The following is a 16683-nucleotide window of genomic DNA, read 5'->3' on the forward strand; positions in this document are numbered from 1 at the left end:
GTGGCAAAAGCAGCAACCCACTGAGCTATCCACATACAATACAGTACGACACAATATGCTTTTTTGAAGGAGGCATATTAACCCTCTCCCCTACTTAATGATGAGTGAAAACTGCCAGTAGAGAAAATTCTGACCCCTCTCCAGCGGGAACAATAATCACATGACTTATCTCTGACTTAGCAAGTTTAACTGTGCTGAGAAAATAAAGGCTGCTGCTTCGTAGTGCACTGTCGAGCAGGGATGTTAAACACTTTGCGCTGCTAATAAATCATCAAAACTGCTAGTTTAGACAGAACATAGCGCATTTTCAGCACAGACAGACCACTCTAGTTTGCCCATTTGCAAGGCCCTATGCCGTGCTGGAGACCCCTAATCATTTCCGTAACAAACATTTTAAATGTCAGCAGCAGGAGATTATTGAATTAATATCTGACTTAGCTGAATCTCTTTACAGCTGTCAGAACGATCCACCGAGAAGAGCTGCTGGCCGGCACCGCGGGGCTCTCTAGCCTGTCTCTTCTTCAGAGTCAGACAGCGAGCCCTGCTGCAGTGTCATCAAGAAAGCCTATGCACAGACAGGGTCATTGAGGCTTTTGGCGTTAGGAAGGCAGGTGCCAGTGCAGAAAGCACTTGGATTAGCGCTCCAGGGGCCTCTCCGATCGCATTGTCTGGGCATTAACCCTCCGATCGAGAGAAAGTATGGGAAGTGTGAGAATCCGCCGCCCTTGCCCCTGATAACATTTCTATGATTAAAGTATTACCCTGCACTGACTTTTCACTACCTGAAGTGCTGCGCTTTGAAAATCACACGCGCACACTAGCAGGTAAAATGAATTTCGACCATGCTCTGTCAAGCACAGGGTGCCGGTGAGCACCGCACATTATTCAAACGAGCCCTGCTGGATAGCTCAGCTGGGGCTCAGATCGGGGCCACAGAAGCGGCGCCTTGGCTGCCAGACAGTTCCACTCCTGCTCATTAGCACTCTCAGCCAGTGAGCCTACCTCTCATGAGTACCGGTACTCTCCTGGGCAGTAGAGATGTGCCGGTACTCAGAGTGACAAATGTAAGAAGTGCCGGTACTCAGTAACGGTGAGTACCGGCCCATTTAAAGCACTGGACATTCCCACATGTCCCGTTTCATCTCCACGAAGATGAGGTGTGTTTGTATCGGTACCTTTCATCCTGCTGCACTGGGAGTTAAAGGCCTCCGGCAGTAGTATCTCGCCTCCATGCATATTTGTCAGCGCAGAGAGCGATGAATAATTTAAACGTCCTGTAACACTATGTTTTTAATGTAGCTAGTCGACTCTTGAACGTAAGGCAATGCAGTTTATCAGTTTTACACCAGGTCAACGCAACTTAGTACAAGCATTGCATTTTCTGACCCTCCAGGGCCGTGACGCCCTACAGGGTTCCCCTCCAGGGCCGTGACGCACCACAGGGTTCCCCTCCACCTCTCCAGCCCAAGAAGTACCAAATTCCACAGCATCTGTACAGGCCGGTACTCCTCGGTTTGCCTCTGTATATTGGCACTAGCTCCCCATAGTCTTTCGACCCTGCTTTTTATTTCCATCCGCCCCATACTTTTTGCAATTTCCTTGAGTATCCTCTCCCCTCGTTTAGCGCCTTGACGCCTTTGGGTATTTGTTTGCTCTCTACAGTCCGTTTAATTTCATTTCGTATTTCCCTCTCTCCGCATCCGTATCCTTGTGACATCTGTCTTCACTATTATGAACCCCTACGTGCAAAGCATCAGTTTGAAGTGGGGATAGGCAGTTTTATAATGTGTGGGTGGCAAAGTATATCTGCGGGATTGCAACTGACTCCGCCTTTATTTTTTAAATATGTACGTAGGTTACCGCAGCCGCAGTTTGCATGTAGAAGCGTACCTTCTTCTGTGTTGTATTTTGTGTGTAGGAGCATACCTTCTGTTGCATTTTGTGTGTAGGAGCTTACCACCTTCTGTGTTGCATTTTGTGTGTAGGAGCGTTCCTTCTGTGTTACATTTTGTGTGTAGGAGCGTACCTTCTTCTGGGATGCATTTTGTGTGTCTGAGCATACCTTCTTCTGGGTTGCATTTTGTGTGTCGGAGCGTACCTTCTTCTGGGTTGCATTTTGTGTGTCGGAGCGTACCTTCTTCTGGGTTGCATTTTGTGTGTCGGAGCGTACCTTCTTCTGGGTTGCATTTTGTGTGTCGGAGCGTACCTTCTTCTGGGTTGCATTTTGTGTGTCGGAGCGTACCTTCTTCTGGGTTGCATTTTGTGTGTCGGAGCGTACCTTCTTCTGGGTTGCATTTTGTGTGTCGGAGCGTACCTTCTTCTGGGTTGCTTTTTTTGTGTCGGAGCGTACCTTCTGTATTGCATTTTGTGTATAGGAGCGTACCACCTGTATTGCATTTTGTGTGTAGGAGTGTACCCCCTTCTGTAGTGTTAAATACAAAATCCTTAGCACACAACAAAAATAATAACATGATATTCTTTGTATCAGGATTAAAACAGCAGCAGTTCTGAAAGAATTTTTGATGCAAGACTCGTTCTTGACGGTTTTCTTGTAGAGCCTTTTTAATAACTCGGACTGTGATTCGGTAGGTAAGCCAATGTCAAATGCCAACACGTGTTTCGTCGCTTTTTTTTTTTAATTTACATGCGATTTTTTCAAGGCTGTATTGGTTTCAAAGATAACCAATGATGTGTGGTGATAATTCCAAACCACATGATCCTGCGGCGTGAGAAGTCAAATCAAAATGGATATGAGTATGGTAAGCTGATATGTTGCAAGTAGACAACGCTTTCTCATCTGGAACCGTGGTGTCAGTCTCACGCCGAATCCCTCGAGTGGGTGTGTTGACCAGCTGCATCAGTCCTAGGTTGGCGAGGATTACCACCTTCTGTGTTGCATTTTGTGTGTAGGAGCCTACCACCTTCTGTATTGCATTTTGTGTGTAGAAGCGTACCTTCTGCCTTCTGTATTGCATTTGGTGTGTAGAAGCGTACCTTCTGTTTTGCATTTTGTGTGTTGGAGAGTACATCTGTATTGCATTTTGTGTGTCGGAGCGTACCTTTGTCTATGTTGCATTTTGTGTGTCGGAGCATACCTTCGTCTATGTTGCATTTTGTGTGTCGGAGCGTACCTTCTTCTGTGTTTTTATTTTGTGTGTCACAGAGTATCTTCTTCTGTATTGCATCTTGTGTGCAGGAACGTACCTTCTTTTGTGTTGCATTTGCCACTTTTGGGATCTATGCTCTCTCTAGTTCATATAGTCTGCTTCCGATATATCACGCCCTTTGTAGAAAGTGGAGTTGGACTGGCCTCATCCTTGACTTCTAGCCACCTTCCGTGGGGGGGGTGCATTAATGCAGTTTCTCAGTAGTGATCTCTGTCTCTCTGTCTCTCTCTCTCTCTGTCTCTCTCTCTCTGTCTGTCTGTCTCTCTCTCTCTCTGTCTCTGTCTCTCTCTCTGTCTCTGTCTCTCTCTCTCTCTCTGTCTCTCTCTCTCTGTCTCTCTCTCTGTCTCTCTCTCTGTCTCTCTCTCTCTGTCTCTCTCTCTCTGTCTCTCTCTCTCTGTCTCTCTCTCTCTGTCTCTCTCTCTCTGTCTCTCTCTCTCTGTCTCTCTCTCTGTCTCTCTCTCTGTCTCTCTCTCTGTCTCTCTCTCTGTCTCTCTCTCTCTGTCTCTCTCTCTCTGTCTCTCTCTCTCTGTCTCTCTCTCTCTGTCTCTCTCTCTCTGTCTCTCTCTCTCTGTCTCTCTCTCTGTCTCTCTCTCTGTCTCTCTCTCTGTCTCTCTCTCTCTGTCTCTCTCTCTGTCTCTCTCTCTGTCTCTCTCTCTGTCTCTCTCTCTGTCTCTCTCTCTGTCTCTCTCTCTGTCTCTCTCTCTGTCTCTCTCTCTGTCTCTCTCTCAGTGTCTCTCTCAGTGTCTCTCTCTCTCTGTGTCTCAGTGTCCAGTTGTCGATGAGGGTTTCGCATATGAGTGAAACTCCTTTGTTGTTGTGCACTCTATTCTGCCGAGGGCTGCTATCGGGTGAATCCAACCAATCCACCTTTTCTGTCTGTCTATAAGGCATGTCTGAGCGGGATATATTTATCATTTTGAGTATGTGCTGATTTGTATTCCTCTTGCAGGTTGTTAGTTTATTTCAGTCCTTCCCCTCCTGTCACATCTCCCACTTTAGCTATCCCCATGACTTCCCACTGTTGACGGTCCTTCCGTTTCTTCATTTCTTCGCTTCTTTCAGTGTTTCACCCTTCCATGGTTTGGTTTCCCTTGTTATCTTTCCCAGTCACCCCAAGTATGTTGTGGCTTTGTCCCTATCATTAAGAGTCACCTGGACTGGCCATGGCAGACCGTTTCTGTTCGCTCTGCCGTACATGTCATTGCGGTCAGTGTGTCGCTCCATTGGGGTTCTTTGCAGCCTTGAGGTTGGGATCTTCCTTGGAGTGTCCCAATTCACTGCTGACCTGTAGCTGGGAAGCCCAGCAGTGTGCCCTTCAACCTGGAAGTGCAATCCTCCCATTGGGAGTTGTTCTGTATAGTGTTTGCATCTCAGTCCTGGGCACGCCTCCATCCCATAGTAGAACACGTACACAGTATTTTGTCTGCTCTGTCGAAGGAGGAGTTTGGGTTCATAAAGGGAGTGTTTTCCATAACATATAACTGTTTAGGTAGTGTGAACATTTTAAAAATCCGCGCCCTCCCTATTATGGTAAGTGAGAGTGTTCACCATTGTTGCGTGTCTGTTTGGAACCCCCGGAGGGCTACTTCCAAGTTTCTTTCTAGGAATGGTGTTCTTTTCTGTTATATTTTTACCCTGGTACCTAAAGCCCTCTACTGGCACCTCATCATTGTGTTTTTTTGCTCCTGGCTGATCCCAGCCTCCAATGTCATATAATTCAAACTGATGCCAGTTTATCTTGTATCCTAAATCCCTTGGAATGCAGACTGCTGCCAGTGTGGATGACCTAGGATTTGTGACCAAGATATTGTCTGCGTATAATGAAATCTTTTCTGGCTTGTTTGTAATGTCAGAGAAACCCTTCACGTCCGCCGTCAATCTGACCCGACATGCCAGTAGTTCTCTACATAGGGTAAACAACAAAGCTGAGAACCTGCTGCCTCGTTCCAACACAAAACGGCTCCGTTGACTTTCATCGCCACTGTTGACGGCTCGTAAAGCAAGGACCACCAACTAAAACATTTTGGGGGTAAACTGAAAGCTCTTAATGGCCAGTAGTAGGTATGTTGTCCAACTGAAAGAGCAGAATGCCTTTTCGTATCAAGGGACATATAATAGTGAGGGGATCCCGTGCATTTCTCATTTTGACCAATCAGTTGTGCAACCTTTTGGGATTGTGCCTCCTAGCACGGCCCAGATGACCCTTCTTGGTCATTATGTATACGCTAAGGACTCTTACCAGTCTCAATGCAAGTGTCGTTGCTAAAATTGTTGTTTTAGATTATGGGAGTCAAATGGCCCATTTGTGTGCCAGGTACTTCTGGGCTTGTTCTTTTTATGCATCAGTGAGCTGACCGCACGTCTGCAATCTGTTGGCAGTGTTCCTTTCTCTCTGACTTCTGTGACCATATTCAAAAAGTGTGGTTCTATCAAGGATGACAATCTCTTGTATAGTTCCATTGGGGATTTGTTCTACTCAGGTGTCATTCCACTGTGCATTTGTTTTAGGGCTTCCAATATCTCATCAAGTGAGAGATGCCCTTCCAGTGACTCTCTATCCTCTTCACATGGGGTCGGGATGTGCAGTGCACCCAGGAATGCCCTAATGTCGTCACTGCTTGTTCGTCTGACCTGGAGTAATTTCTGATAGTATTATGTGGATGTTTGTGCCACCTTCAGATCTGTTGTGGATTTATTCGCATGTTCCTGTAGCATTTCTCCCACCCATCTGGAATTTTCCTCTCGCCAAGCAAGGAGGTGGCCCAATTTATCCCCCATCTCCATAACTTTCTCTGCATGGATAGATAGTGTCGCCTGACGCGTTGCGAGTTACAGTATGGCATTCTTCCCTTAGGGCTGCTGGTTTTGTAAGGTAGTTGTGCTACCGAGCATTTGCAAATTGTCTTTCAAGTGTCAGGATCTCTTGCTCCAGAACCACAGCCTGCTTCGACCCCCGCTTCTTCTTTTGTGCTATTTTGTTTTATGCTGATTCTATAGGGTTTCCAGAGCACTATTGGTAATTCTCCTGGGCCCATGTTCTCCTCAATATATAGGATGGAGTCCATTTATATGTCAGTTGTAATCCGTTGCTTTCAGTTCCCATGCATCTAGTCTCCAGTTGGGTCGAGTCTGGCAACCCTTCTCTGCTCTCCAGAGGGCAGTGGTCGAGAATGCCTCTTGCCAGATGAATGGATGGATGTAATCTCGCCCGTTGGATTGGAAATATAGTCAAGTCGGGAAAAGGTTTTGTGGGCCCCTGATACGAATGAGGCTTTCTTGCCCGACGGGTGCTTGAGTCTCCACTCGTCCAACAGGCTTAGTGCGTAAGCGGATTGTGCCAGTCATGTGGGTGCAGCGAGGTCTCCTAAAGGATGTGGTCCTGTCTGTCACGACACATCACCTCATTGAAGTCCCCTCCCACTATGTGTATTAATTGGATTAATGCACAGTTACTTAAAACCATTGAAATAATACCACCAACAATAAAACATTAAATACTCAAGAAATTCTGTGTTGTGTTTCTCAAGGGAGATATCCTGTGCAGTAGCAATGCTAAAGAAAAAACCTAACCATAAATATCAGGGATGAAACCTGGTTTGCGCCTGCAGCTTTAAGAAGTCTTTAATTGTCAAAGTGCAGGCGCAAAAGTGCAGGAGAGATCAGATGAGCGCAGGAAGGGCAGGTTCACAAGTGCAGGAGAGATCAGATGAGCGCAGGAAGGGCAGGTACAAAAGTGCAGGAGAGATCAGATGAGCGCAGGAAGGGCAGGTGCAGAAGTTCATCGCAAGAAGCCCCACTTGCAGGCCAAGACTGAGACTCGAGGGCGCCCTGGTCGGAGGCGGTTTCCCATTGATGTGAGCCAGAGTTCCTTAGCCACGTGCAAGAGATGCAGGCGATCATCGACGAAAGTAGATGATGCTCAGTCATTGCTTCTGTTTTGACCAGACTGCCCCGGCGTGACAATACGCACTCCCAGCAGCCGGTCACTCATGTTGTCAGTCTGAGTTCTTGCATACATGATTTAAGTAAAATTAGCTTAGTGCCAAATGTGGTTAAGCGTAAAGGTTAATCGCAGCCCGGTCTCCCGTGGACAATCGTGAATGCTGGTGAAAGTGTAGGATGTGTGAAATATTGACCCAGTGTAGATGGATTTGATTGGAAGGGAACGCTTCGGGTGGAGCCGCAAAATAGTCTTATTAGTTTTTGAACAGCGGCGGCGGGTTTTGAGGGGGCTAGGTGAGGGAGTAGTAGATGTTGCAGCTTCCTGACATATGTGCCACACCTCGTTAGGGTTTGAGTGTTCGTGTGGGGGAAGCATAAAGCTGATGCCTCCAGGCATGAATGGATCCCTCTTCTTAAGTAAAGTGGCTTGAGTAGAGATCTCTTAGGGGTCAACATGGAAGGACAGCAGCACAGGAGGCGGAGCCATGATTCCTTCCTGTAGTTATGTAGTCTGCAGGCCCCTCTCGCTCTGCGTGTGACCCATTGGTTTTCAGACGTAGAAGGCGCATAACCATGATGTTCCTTCTCGCCGATCCGTTGAGGCTGTCTAAGAGGTATGGTTGAGGTTTGCCTGGTAGCTTAGAATCATTCAAGGGAGAAAGGATTGTTGAGGCCTCTAGGGAACCGAATGTCCTGATGCTGCGAGATTAGTCTTACCTGCCTGTTTATGACCCTTTTCCAGGCTATGTAGGGGATGGAATCCGATTTTAGCACTGTGTCTTCGATTTGAAGTGAGCGTATAGCCTTTTGAATTTGTCGGTTCCAAGGGTTCCCTGGCCTCTCAAATGTTTCTTTCAAGCAGGCTTTGAGTGTGTTTTCTAGGGCTTTTAGTGCGCTAGTGTAGAGTTTTAGGGTGTCGGCCTCGCAGGCAAGTGATTGTTTTGAGTGGCTTAGCTCTCGCCGTACTCCTGCCCAGCGTATGTGTTTGGGGAGTTGGAAGACATGCTTGAAGGTCCTGCGTTGGGCAAGGTCTAGGTTAGGCGCACATGCCTCTGGGTAGGCCTGATGCCTGTAGGATAGGGTGGCATTGATGGCCCTTATGTGTACCATAGTGCCCGTTTCTAATAGTATGGGACCTATTTCATCTAGGGCCATATGTTGTAGTTTGGGTGGCACATAAATATGTAGTATCATTATGGTCCGTCTACCCTGCACTCTTACGTTGCACCCGCCAGGGTCAGTCCATCTCTTGGTAATCAGAAAGGGAGGCTTTTTCCTAGCTAATATGGCCATCCCTGAGAACCCAGCTTGCGCCATTGATATGTATTGGCCCCAGTTCAGGCATTTGCAGTCAATTCCCTGTTAGGAGACCTGTTCCATCACTGCTTTAAAAAAAAATTTGTTCTGTCACGAATTTCTATGGGACCCGATGTAAATGAATGCGCCCTTGGGTAATGTAACTGATGCTCATGTAAAGCACTCCAATACCTTCGGGTCGCGTTTGCTCTATATGACACTGCAAAAAAACATATTTAGTGCAGTTCACCTCCTCCTGGGCGTACTGTGCCATCTTCCTAGTCTGAGACCTCACTTCTATCCCGCATACATTTCACGAGATAAAAAATGGACCCAATGCATTTAAAACAGGCATAATAAAATGACACAAACCACATGATAGCATGACATTTCAGTACCTATTCAAATTTGCCAACTTAGTTATTCTTTACAAATTTCAGTCCTAGTCAAGTGATTCCAGTGCACTTCAGAAACAGATCCCACAATGTGCAGAACAGCTGTTGCTGGGAATAGCAGGTAGGCAGATGTACTGCACCTTTTCACTGATATCATAAGGTAAGTGAAAGGGACCTCAAACCCCTGTAAGGTCAGATAATGTTACAGAAAGTGGCAGGTGTGTTAGTCTTTGCTGTCTAGCCAGACCAAAGCAGCGTAGCCAGTCCAACATGAGCTAGATCCCTTTAAACCATGAATTCTCTTCAGGGGGAGGCTGTCCAAGCTACTGAAAATGTAGTATTATATTGCACATTTTGCATGATGCAGCATTGTACAGATTCAAGATGCCCAAAGCAGTCTTTTTGTGAGGTTGAGCTGGAAGTGCTTTGTTAGGTTTTGTTTTCCAACAGTGTTAGGTTTGGATAATGATTAAAGGTGGCAAGTGAGATACTCTCTCTGACTGGGTCTGGCAGCCTCTTTGAGATATAGCGCCTGGCGTGAACGTAGAAGGGAATAAGGGCATGTGTGAAAGGAGAAGAGATGAAGTGGGATGTAAAAAGAAAATCCCTGCAGAATCAGGGGTTGTTGGTGAATGGTGTGAAAAACCCCAGAAAAGTATGCCCATTTTAAAGTAGAGTACGATCTGCTGCTGTCAAATGTTTGTAGGCGATGGCCTAAGGTAGACGTAGTAGAGAGGTAAGGAATGAACAAGGATAAGCAAAGCCCGTCGTTCTCGCATAACTGACCTGCTGGCTTTCTCAATGTTTTTAGCCATGTTGCAAACCTGCACAGCAGTTGTGCAAAACAGCTGAAAGTTTGGAAGACAAAAATCACTGTGTTGCAGCTAGTGCTGGCTGCATCATAATGCTTTTTTATTGCTGGTGGGAGGGATGGACTGGCAGACACTACAGGCTCTGTGCTGTACGCTCTTCCTCTCTCCAAGATGCCTTTTTTAGCAATGCTGCACACATTAACAAAGGCAATTGCTCACATAGGCGAGACCTATTGGCTTTGCCAGTGCTTGTTCAGTTTGTTTTGCTTTCCTCTACTGCTAACGGAGCGCTTGCTGTGTTATCGTAGCCTGCTATAGTTTGCTTTCCTTTCCCTGGCGGTGATGGCATGTTTGTGTTCTCTTGGTCTTCTGTAGCTTGCATATTCTTCTGCTAACTGAGTGCTTGCCTCGTTACTATGGCCTTTTTCGGTTTGTATTGCCTTCACCGCTGTTAACGGAATACCTGCCATATTATCGTGGAATACTTAAGTTTGTGTTGCCTTCCTCTCCTACGGGTGGTTTGCTTATTGTGTCATCTAGCTTGCGTTGTCTTCTTGATCTGCTAAAGGTTTATGTATCTGGTGTGGTACTGTGGCCTTCTTCAGTTTGTGTTGCCGTCCTTTGCTGCTAACGAAGTGTCTGCTGAATTTGTGTTGTCTTCCTTTCCAGCTAATGGCACATTTGTTGTATTATTAAAGCCTTCTTTCTTTTGCATGGTCTTCCTCTCCCACTAGTGACCTGCTTGCAGTGTTGTTATGGTCTGCTGTAGCTTCCACTGTGTATACCCTCTCTTGCTATTGAGAATTACGGGCACGGTTCTGTGCTGGTTCGAGTCGTGTGTAACTGCTTCCAAGAAATATGATTGTCCAACTCTATCACCAGCGCTGCTCCTCTATGTTCTGGGTACCCCAAAGCGCCACAACACTGTTCACTTGAAGTCCTCTCTTCCCACCTCAATATGTCTAACATCGCTTTTCATCTGTACGTGGATGACACACCGCTGTAGCCTCACCAGAGGACATGGCGGATCTGGCAAGGACTGTCAGAGATCTTCATTCCTTGATGTCAATCCATCACTTCAATCTGAACCCCAAACATATGGAGCTCCTTCTCCTCTGTCTGCTGCCCTGCACCATGCCAGTAATGCCCGGTTAGACATTTCTATCCTTGACTGCAAGCCACACATTGTAGAGAACACAAAATCACTAGATGTCCTATTTCACAACAACGTAAATCTACATGTCCTCATAGATGTGGTAGCGAAGGGCATCCAGCTCCAAACTGGAATCAAACAAAGGAATCCAACATCTAATGCCAGTGGATGACCTCAAGACTGTAGTTAAATATTTTGTTCTTGACTTTTGCAACTCGTCCCTTACTATAATTCCAGGAATACTCCTAGTCCCTTTGAAGGCAGTCCTCAAATCTGCAACTGGCCTCGTAACCACGCTAGAACATTGGATCACATTACTCCTATCTTGGCCACTCTTATCTAGCTTCCCAGGAGCACTTCTAAGCTAACCAAACTAACCATCTCAAGGGGCAGTTCCCTTCGAAGTACAGACTTTCTATGACTGAACTCCAGCTTTCAGAAGAACCATAACACTGAAGCAATGCTTCTCCGGCAATTCTCACAAAATGCGGAATGTCATTTGGCCAGCCATCAGGATGAATCCCTTACAAGAGGGCTACAAATGAGACCTCCAGATCCTCCTCTTTCTGCATTATTTCCCTTTTTAAGGGATGACTTCCCCCCCAGTATTCACTTGACTTTAAATGGTGCATTTTAACCAGTACCTGGAAACTGATCACTTTTCTTATCATTGTTGGCCATCTTACTGTAAGTGACTGGATCCTCATCTTGACCCCGCTGCTGCTGTGGTCTTGTGTTCAACTGTGCCTCTGTCTGACAATGAATTGTGTCATGATGAAATATATTCGTCATACTCTTTCGTTGTCTGCGTTGTTGATATTGTCCTTGCAATGCCTATATAAAGCCTTCTCTTGTCCTAGGAGGTCCGGTTTGCGCTATATGAACCTGCAAACTGCACCGGGGGTCTGTCGGAGTCGTGAACTCCATTTCCCAGCGGCCCCAGCAAAAGGAGGGCCGCCGCCATGTCCGCGACGCGCCGGGGGGTGCAGAAAAGCACCCGTAGACTCCCACAGCGCGGGAAGCCTGCAAACTGCACCGGGGCCTGTCGAAGTCGTGAACTCCATTTCCCAGCGGCCCCAGCAACAGGAGGGCCGCCACCACGCCAGCGATGCGCCGAACAGTACCCGTAGACTCCCGCAGCGCAAACCCGTCTGCTCTCGTCAAAGTCCGGATAAGGCTGGGCTGGGCCACCTCCCTAAGGTTTGCAGTGGAATTTCCGGATACTCATTTTGAATTGCTGAATTCTCTGCCTGAGGTACAAGTGTTTTTATTTACCGTAATGCTCTGAGAATAGTGTTTTTTTTCGTGGTGTAAAGAACGCCAGTCTATCCAGTCTATTCCATTGCTGCGTCTGAGTTACGCTTACTTTACATTTTCCTTTTAAGTGAAGTTTCAAAAATGAGCAAGAGAAAGGGGGGCTCCAAGCTTGCCCAGCATGTTACCACCTCCCCGCACGCGATCGACAATTGATAATTACCTAACTAGAGCCGTGGATATGGTGTCAAGTGAGATCCGGATGGCTGAACGCCGCCTTTCCCTTACAACTGAAGAGGTCAACCATCCTCACATCAACCAGAGTTGCAATGGACCTTAACCAATACAGTGTGTTGTGGGGGTAAGAAGTCCACTAGAAGCACTAAGGACTTTGACCTCTTCTGTGACCCAGCCTTATAGGGAGGGTGTAGGTCCAGCAATCGCGGGGGCTGTGCTTGGAGGGGAGCCAGTGCCTGGCTCAACAAGTCCTGACTGCGTGGATCAGCCCTGTGTCTCGGAAGGGGAAAGTGGCCCTAGAACCAAGCGGAGGAGGAAAATTGCCAAAACTACTAAGTCGAAGTTCTACCAAAATCAGCAATCCCCTTCCGCAAAACAAAGCTGTAGATGGTGTTTTTTTGGAGGGGCTGGTGGAGTGTGAGAATACATGGGGTGCTTTGAACAAATGCTTAAGTGAGCTCTTGGACTCCAAGCTATGCCCCTCTAATTCTATTGACCAAAGCAAGGATGCCGCCCAGCCAGCTGAAATTTTGCCAACATCTGCACCTGCTATTTGCCCGGACGCTTGCCCCATAGACATGGCCATTCTTCCTGTGATAGACCTTCCTCCAGCATCAGTTCCATACGTTGTAGTATTGACTAATGTGCCCAGGCTCACAGAAACTAATGTGGAAACTACAAGAGGCCTAATAAATAAATCTATTCATTGGCTGAACAACAACGTTTCTGGTAGCTGGGATATTTCAAGAGACATTTTAATGGCCAGGCGGGCGAGAGATATTGGGGGCAGGGGCTTGCGGAAACATTGAGATGTTATTGTGATAAACTTCCGTTCGCCAAAGGTAGTCCAGGAAATTCTGTATAAAGCTAAAATGGGAATGGTCAAAAATAGTTCCATCAAGATAGTCCCACTTGGCTTCTTTTATCAGCACTTGGTGAGTCAATTGGGTACCTCGGGCAGTTTTCTTACCAGAGACTCTTCATTTTCTGGTCCCCCCTTCACTTTCACTTCACCTGTCCAATAGATTTGCCCCACAGGCTGGCTTGGAAGAAATAGACTGAGGGTATGGGAAGGTGTCTACCTACCCTGCCTTTCAGGAGGCGGACAGATCACTTGCCAGCCCATTTTTTGCCACACAAACACCATCCCCTCCTCGACCTAACCCCGTACTCTTGGTGTCAGGCTCAGAGGAGGTGGACTGGCTTTCTTGTAATCCCGGTCCTAGTGTACGAATGAACAACATTCTACTGCATGACTATCTTTGGGTAGGATCTTGTACTGGGACTAGTCTGGAGGATTCCGCGAACCTAAGTTTTGTTTCCCATTTGCCCCCCGGTTCCTTACTGTTTCCTCCCCCCGATGGTGTAAGTGTGAGTACAACCAATGACAAAGGCCATATAGATAATGCTTGTCTGAAAATCCTAAATTGGAATATAGAATGTATTGCCTCAAAGATCGTATTGGAGGGATGGCGGTCTTTTATTATGACCTATGATACAGTTTTATGCAAGAAACGTGGGAGTGTAAGGATATTGTTTTTGATGCATTTACGTGTTTTAACTTGCCCGCTGTTCCTTCTACATCCGGCAGAGCTCAGGGGGGCTTGTCAGTGGAAATTGCTGGCTTGATTGCTCAGTTATTCCAGGAGCAGGGCGAGGCGCAGGCTTTTTGTCGTTCCTGGAAAGCTACTTTTAAGCTGTGCCTGGTAAGTTTTTATAATCATTTTACATCCAAAGGCAATTTCGAAGGGCTTTTTATGCTTATTGACATGATCGCGGAGCGAGAGGCTCGAGTGGATCGTCCTTTCAAGTTGTTGGTAGCAGGGGATCTTAATGCTAAATTGGGGTTTTCATTACCACTTTCCCAGTCCATCTTTGATCCAGCCGCCTCCGAGCTGGACCAAAATGTGATGGACGCCAGGGGACGGGTTCTATTTACCCACCTGTTCGAAAGAGGTATGGTCAATAATATGTTGCCCAGTTTGACTGACCACTATATTCCCACCTTTACTGGACAAGGTATAGGAAGCACCATCGACTATGTATTTGGATCCTGGAGCATGTTTTCCTTCATCAAGGACTGTGAGGTCCTTATTGAGCCGTATAGTGACCACAATCCTTTCTATGCTACGACAGTGTTACCCTACAGGGGACTGAAGCCTAAACCCTTAACCATTCAGGCACTATCTACTAAAGATGCTGGGCGTAGGGTGGTCTGGCGCACAGCAAATATGAATAGTATTATGTCGCAGGTAATTCCGATTAGCTCTGCTTTGGTGCCTAGCTGTAATTGTATACCACGTGAGTCATCTCGTATTCTACAAAAATTTTGTAACCCTGTTTGACAAAGTCAAACAGATACTTTCTAAACCTACTTCCCAGTCCTGGTTTGACAAGGCTTGCAGAGAGGCTAATCATACCCTGCGCAGGGTTTTCAAACAAAATCCTAGAGACCAGAGTGTGATAAGGGAAAGTAGGAAGCTGTATAAGCTTGCCACAAAAAAAAGAAAGTTAGCATTGGAGGAGAAGTGGGATTTAGGGGCGAGCTCCTGCCTCTCAAGAGATCCTCAGGCCTTTTGGAAGGCTGTACGGTCAGTTCTATCTTCCACCCTACCAGCTGACAAAGTAACTGTCCATATCCCTCCTGAGACTTGGGTGACCCACTACGCTGGCCTTTATTCTGCTGACTTTGCTGCAGAGGATGCCCCATCACAGTTGAATCTCACATGCCAAAACCTTGTTTTTAATGAAGGGGATGTCCGGAAAGCGATTGTTAACAGTAAAGGTAAGAAGGCACCGGGCCCAGATGGAATTCCTTTGGATTTATTTAAGGAAGACCCAGTATTCTGGTCTCGGTACTTACCGCTGTTTTTAATTCAGTTTGCAGAGCGGGAGTCCCAAAAGCCTGGCGTTCAACTGTAATATTACCTGTTTTTAAAAAGGGTGATGTGCATGATCCCAAATGCTATCGTCCAATATCTCTTTTGTCGTCTTCGGCCAAAGTAATTGAGAGAGTTGTACTAAACCGCCTCCTGGACTGGATAAATGCAAACCATATTTTGGCTCCTACCCAGTACGGGTTTAGGAAGGGAAAAGGTACGATCGAACAGTGTCTTAATCTGCACCTCATTCTGGCCAAATATAAATATGCGAAGCGCACCTCTACTCATTTAGCTTTTATGGATTTAACCAGCGCATTCGACTATGTCTCACGCTCTAAGCTGTGGGACATTTTAGTAAACATGGGTGTCGACGCGGGTCTGGTCTCCTTTCTGAGGCTTCTCCACCACGATCTCTCTGCCTCAGTGAGGTATGGTTATGCTGGTGAATGCTCAGAACAGTTTAGTATTAAGCGTGGGGTGCGTCAAGGATGCATCCACGCCCCAATTTTATTTCTCCTCTATACAAACGATCCAGAAAAAACATTAATTACAGTCGGGGCTGATGTGTCGCCGGTTGAGAATAAGGCCGTGCCAGCGCTCCTTTATGCAGACGACGCAGTCCTTATGGCAAGGACTGCGATTGGCCTAAAAAAACTAATCTCCAGCTATGTTAACTTTATGAAGGACATTGGGCTAGAGCCAGACTATAAGCAAACTTTTGTTCTGATTTGTGGCCCCAAAAACACTAAGTCCTGCAGCCTGAATATAGAGGGTAAAAAGCTGGAAAGGGTTAGCTCCTTCCCGTATCAAGGCCTGCATTTTGATGAAGGTTGTACAAGGGCATACCTGCATAAATAATAGAATAACAAGATTTACACGTGCAGTTGGTACTCCTTACTCACTTGCAATGTCCATATGTAAAAAGCCCATAGCCCCAATTTTAGAGATTAATAAGCGTAAATGTATTCCGATTTTAACATGTGGTATGGGGATCTGGCGATGCAGGGATGTACTTGCCATGCAGCTGGAGGAGAACAGATTTTGCCGTAGAGTTTTAGGAGTGCCCCCTTCCTTGACGCATTTTCCCCTTCATTTGGAGCTGGGTCTTGAGTATGTCCAAGATACTATAAAGGCTGCATCACTAGCTACCCGCTGCTCCATCTGGACAAATGAAGATGCTGATTTTAATCGGGCAGTTATTAGAGATTGTTCAAGCTGCACTCGAGGCCTTTGCATCTCCTGGCTCCAATACATCAAAACTTGTTTTATGGAACTTGATTATTCTTCCTTGTTTGAGCACCCAGATCTAATTGGTAAAGGGGATGGAAAGAGTTTTGGCGAGCTTCTGAAAACACAAAGAATTGTCTAGGGAATTGTTTGAAGTAGCCAAACCCACTGTCGGGGATTATTGCCTTATACAGGTTCCTCCCTATATTGCCCGTATCTTTTATATGTAAATAATGTGCATGAAAGGAATCTGTTGACTAGATTCAGGCTGGGGTCTTTTCGTTGGTTGATATACTTTCCCCAGGGTCAGTATTCTTC

At 46.5% G+C, this 16683-nt stretch overlaps 1 protein-coding gene across 4 annotated transcripts in view; it reads left to right on the plus strand.

Annotated features, from left to right (window-relative positions):
* Positions 1–16683, plus strand: part of PGAP2 (post-GPI attachment to proteins 2) — a 276597-nt gene that overhangs the window by 128676 nt on the left and 131238 nt on the right. The gene's annotated exons all lie outside the window — the stretch shown is intronic.

This window comes from Triturus cristatus, chromosome 8 (genome assembly GCF_964204655.1).
Source record: "Triturus cristatus chromosome 8, aTriCri1.1, whole genome shotgun sequence".
NCBI lineage: Eukaryota > Metazoa > Chordata > Amphibia > Caudata > Salamandridae > Triturus > Triturus cristatus.